This window comes from Diuraphis noxia, unplaced genomic scaffold (assembly GCF_037042655.1).
Source record: "Diuraphis noxia isolate RWA-SAM2 unplaced genomic scaffold, SU_Dnox_SAM2 contig0001, whole genome shotgun sequence".
Classification (NCBI taxonomy): domain Eukaryota; kingdom Metazoa; phylum Arthropoda; class Insecta; order Hemiptera; family Aphididae; genus Diuraphis; species Diuraphis noxia.
Genome location: NW_028301711.1, coordinates 2752825 through 2758888, shown reverse-complemented (window position 1 = coordinate 2758888; position 6064 = coordinate 2752825).

Here is a 6064-nt window from a genome sequence, read left to right as displayed (position 1 = left end):
GGTGATAATTCCGCTAAATATCGTTTAAAGTCATTTGTATTGAACTAATCATACTTTTTATATTTTTATCGTTAAGTTCACATAATTTTACATCTAAAACACGTCTTTACAATACATTTGGAAGAATATAAAAGGTCGTAAAAAAATTTTGAAAAACAGGTGATAATTCCGCTAAATATCGTTTAAAGTCATTTGTATTGAACGAATCATACTTTTTATATTTTTACCGTTAAGTTCACATAAGTTTACATCTAAAACACGTCTTTACAATACATTTGGGTTAATATAAAAGGTCGTAAAAAAATTTTGAAAAACAGGTGATGAATCCGCTAAATATCGTCTTAAGTCAGTTCTATTAAACTAATCATACTTTTTATATTTTTAACGTTAAGTTCACATTATTTTACATCTAAAACACGTAATTACAATACATTTGGGTGAATACAAAAAATAGAAAAAAAATTTGGGAAAAAATTTTGAAAAACAGGTGATGAATCCGCTAAATATCGTCTTAAGTCATTTCTATTAAACTAATCATACTTTTTATATTTTTAACGTTAAGTTCACATTATTTTACATCTAAAACACGTATTTACAATACATTTGGGTGAATACAAAAAATAGAAAAAAAATTTGGGAAAAATTTTTGAAAAAATGGTGATAATTCCGCTAAATATGGTTTAAAGTCATTTGTATTGAACTAATCATACTTTTTATATTTTTACCGTTAAGTTCACATAAGTTTACATCTAAAACACGTCTTTACAATACATTTGGGTGAATATAAAAGGTCGTAAAAAAATTTTGAAAAACAGTTGATGAATCCGCTAAATATCGTCTTAAGTCATTTCTATTAAACTAATCATACTTTTTATATTTTTAACGTTAAGTTCACATTATTTTACATCTAAATCACGTATTTACAATACATTTGGGTGAATACAAAAAATAGAAAAAAAATTTGGGAAAAAATTTTGAAAAAATGGTGATAATTCCGCTAAATATCGTTTAAAGTCATTTGTATTGAACTAATCATACTTTATATATTTTTATCGTTAAGTTCACATAATTTTACATCTAAAACACGTCTTTACAATACATTTGGGTGAATATAAAAGGTCGTAAAAAAATTTTGAAAAACAGGTGATAATTCCGCTAAATATCGTTTAAAGTCATTTGTATTGAACTAATCATACTTTATATATTTTTATCGTTAAGTTCACATAATTTTACATCTAAAACACGTCTTTACAATACATTTGGGTGAATATAAAAGGTCGTAAAAAAATTTTGAAAAACAGGTGATGAATCCGCTAAATATCGTCTTAAGTCATTTCTATTAAACTAATCATACTTTTTATATTTTTAACGTTAAGTTCACATTATTTTACATCTAAAACACGTATTTACAATACATTTGGGTTAATACAAAAAATTAGAAAAAAAAATTGGGAAAATATTTGGTAAAAAATGGTGATAATTCCGCTAAATATCGTTTAAAGCCATTTGTATTGAACTAATCATACTTTTTATATTTTTATCGTTAAGTTCACATAATTTTACATCTAAAACACGTCTTTAAAATACATTTGGCAGAATATAAAAGGTCGTAAAAAAAATTTGAAAAACAGGTGATGAATTCGCTAAATATCGTCTTAAGTCATTTCTATTAAACTAATCATACTTTTTATATTTTTACCGTTAAGTTCACATAAGTTTACATCTAAAACACGTCTTTACAATACATTTGGGTGAATATAAAAGGTCGTAAAAAAATTTTGAAAAACAGGTGATGAATCCGCTAAATATCGTCTTAAGTCATTTCTATTAAACTAATCATACTTTTTATATTTTTACCGTTAAGTTCACATAAGTTTACATCTAAAACACGTATTTACAATACATTTGAGTGAATAGAAAAAATAGAAAAAAAATTTGGGAAAAAATTTTGAAAAAATGGTGATAATTCCGCTAAATATCGTTTAATGTCATTTGTATTGAACTAATCATATTTATATATTTTTATCGTTAAGTTCACATAATTTTACATCTAAAACACGTCTTTACAATACATTTGGAAGAATATAAAAGGTCGTAAAAAAAATTTGAAAAACAGGTGATGAATCCGCTAAATATCGTCTTAAGTCATTTCTATTAAACTAATCATACTTTTTATATTTTTACCGTTAAGTTCACATAAGTTTACATCTAAAACACGTCTTTACAATACATTTGGGTGAATATAAAAGGTCGTAAAAAAATTTTGAAAAACAGGTGATGAATCCGCTAAATATCGTCTTAAGTCATTTCTATTAAACTAATCATACTTTTTATATTTTTACCGTTAAGTTCACATAAGTTTACATCTAAAACACGTCTTTACAATACATTTGGGTGAATATAAAAGGTCGTAAAAAAAATTTGAAAAACAGGTGATGAATCCGCTAAATATCGTCTTAAGTCATTTCTATTAAACTAATCATACTTTTTATATTTTTAACGTTAAGTTCACATTATTTTACATCTAAAACACGTATTTACAATACATTTGAGTGAATACAAAAAATAGAAAAAAAATTTGGGAAAAAATTTTGAAAAAATGGTGATAATTCCGCTAAATATCGTTTAAAGTCATTTGTATTGAACTAATCATATTTTTTATATTTTTATCGTTAAGTTCACATAATTTTACATCTAAAACACGTCTTTACAATACATTTGGGTGAATATAAAAGGTCGTAAAAAAATTTTGAAAAACAGGTGATGAATCCGCTAAATATCGTCTTAAGTCAGTTCTATTAAACTAATCATACTTTTTATATTTTTAACGTTAAGTTCACATTATTTTACATTTAAAACACGTATTTACAATACATTTGGGTGAATACAAAAAATAGAAAAAAAATTTGGGAAAAATTTTTGAAAAAATGGTGATAATTCCGCTAAATATCGTTTAAAGCCATTTGTATTGAACTAATCATACTTTTTATATTTTTATCGTTAAGTTCACATAATTTTACATCTAAAACACGTCTTTACAATACATTTGGAAGAATATAAAAGGTCGTAAAAAAAATTTGAAAAACAGGTGATGAATTCGCTAAATATCGTCTTAAGTCATTTCTATTAAACTAATCATACTTTTTATATTTTTACCGTTAAGTTCACATAAGTTTACATCTAAAACACGTCTTTACAATACATTTGGGTGAATATAAAAGGTCGTAAAAAAATTTTGAAAAACAGGTGATGAATCCGCTAAATATCGTCTTAAGTCATTTCTATTAAACTAATCATACTTTTTATATTTTTAACGTTAAGTTCACATTATTTTACATCTAAAACACGTATTTACAATACATTTGGGTGAATACAAAAAATAGAAAAAAAATTTGGGAAAAAATTTTGAAAAAATGGTGATAATTCCGCTAAATATCGTTTAAAGTCATTTGTATTGAACTAATCATATTTTTTATATTTTTATCGTTAAGTTCACATAATTTTACATCTAAAACACGTCTTTACAATACATTTGGGTGAATATAAAAGGTCGTAAAAAAATTTTGAAAAACAGGTGATGAATCCGCTAAATATCGTCTTAAGTCAGTTCTATTAAACTAATCATACTTTTTATATTTTTAACGTTAAGTTCACATTATTTTACATTTAAAACACGTATTTACAATACATTTGGGTGAATACAAAAAATAGAAAAAAAATTTGGGAAAAATTTTTGAAAAAATGGTGATAATTCCGCTAAATATCGTTTAAAGTCATTTGTATTGAACTAATCATACTTTTTATATTTTTATCGTTAAGTTCACATAATTTTACATCTAAAACACGTCTTTACAATACATTTGGAAGAATATAAAAGGTCGTAAAAAAATTTTGAAAAACAGGTGATGAATCCGCTAAATATCGTCTTAAGTCATTTCTATTAAACTAATCATACTTTTTATATTTTTACCGTTAAGTTCACATAAGTTTACATCTAAAACACGTCTTTACAATACATTTGGGTGAATATAAAAGGTCGTAAAAAAATTTTGAAAAACAGGTGATGAATCCGCTAAATATCGTCTTAAGTCAGTTCTATTAAACTAATCATACTTTTTATATTTTTAACGTTACGTTCACATTATTTTACATCTAAATCACGTATTTACAATACATTTGGGTGAATACAAAAAATAGAAAAAAAATTTGGGAAAAAATTTTGAAAAAATGGTGATAATTCCGCTAAATATCGTTTAAAGTCATTTGTATTGAACTAATCATACTTTATATATTTTTATCGTTAAGTTAACATAATTTTACATCTAAAAAACGTCTTTACAATACATTTGGGTGAATATAAAAGGTCGTAAAAAAATTTTGAAAAACAGGTGATAATTCCGCTAAATATCGTTTAAAGTCATTTGTATTGAACTAATCATACTTTTTATATTTTTATCGTTAAGTTCACATAATTTTACATCTAAAACACGTCTTTACAATACATTTGGAAGAATATAAAAGGTCGTAAAAAAAATTTGAAAAACAGGTGATGAATTCGCTAAATATCGTCTTAAGTCATTTCTATTAAACTAATCATACTTTTTATATTTTTACCGTTAAGTTCACATAAGTTTACATCTAAAACACGTCTTTACAATACATTTGGGTGAATATAAAAGGTCGTAAAAAAATTTTGAAAAACAGGTGATGAATCCGCTAAATATCGTCTTAAGTCATTTCTATTAAACTAATCATACTTTTTATATTTTTAACGTTAAATTCACATTATTTTACATCTAAAACACGTATTTACAATACATTTGGGTTAATACAAAAAATAGAAAAAAAAATTGGGAAAATATTTGGTAAAAAATGGTGATAATTCCACTAAATATCGTTTAAAGCCATTTGTATTGAACTAATCATACTTTTTATATTTTTATCGTTAAGTTCACATAATTTTACATCTAAAACACGTCTTTACAATACATTTGGAAGAATATAAAAGGTCGTAAAAAAAATTTGAAAAACAGGTGATGAATTCGCTAAATATCGTCTTAAGTCATTTCTATTAAACTAATCATACTTTTTATATTTTTACCGTTAAGTTCACATAAGTTTACATCTAAAACACGTCTTTACAATACATTTGGGTGAATATAAAAGGTCGTAAAAAAATTTTGAAAAACAGGTGATGAATCCGCTAAATATCGTCTTAAGTCAGTTCTATTAAACTAATCATACTTTTTATATTTTTAACGTTAAGTTCACATTATTTTACATCTAAAACACGTATTTACAATACATTTGGGTGAATACAAAAAATAGAAAAAAAATTTGGGAAAAATTTTTGAAAAAATGGTGATAATTCCGCTAAATATCGTTTAAAGTCATTTGTATTGAACTAATCATACTTTTTATATTTTTATCGTTAAGTTCACATAATTTTACATCTAAAACACGTCTTTACAATACATTTGGAAGAATATAAAAGGTCGTAAAAAAATTTTGAAAAACAGGTGATGAATCCGCTAAATATCGTCTTAAGTCATTTCTATTAAACTAATCATACTTTTTATATTTTTACCGTTAAGTTCACATAAGTTTACATCTAAAACACGTCTTTACAATACATTTGGGTGAATATAAAAGGTCGTAAAAAAATTTTGAAAAACAGTTGATGAATCCGCTAAATATCGTCTTAAGTCATTTCTATTAAACTAATCATACTTTTTATATTTTTAACGTTAAGTTCACATTATTTTACATCTAAATCACGTATTTACAATACATTTGGGTGAATACAAAAAATAGAAAAAAAATTTGGGAAAAAATTTTGAAAAAATGGTGATAATTCCGCTAAATATCGTTTAAAGTCATTTGTATTGAACTAATCATACTTTATATATTTTTATCGTTAAGTTCACATAATTTTACATCTAAAACACGTCTTTACAATACATTTGGGTGAATATAAAAGGTCGTAAAAAAATTTTGAAAAACAGGTGATGAATCCGCTAAATATCGTCTTAAGTCATTTCTATTAAACTAATCATACTTTTTA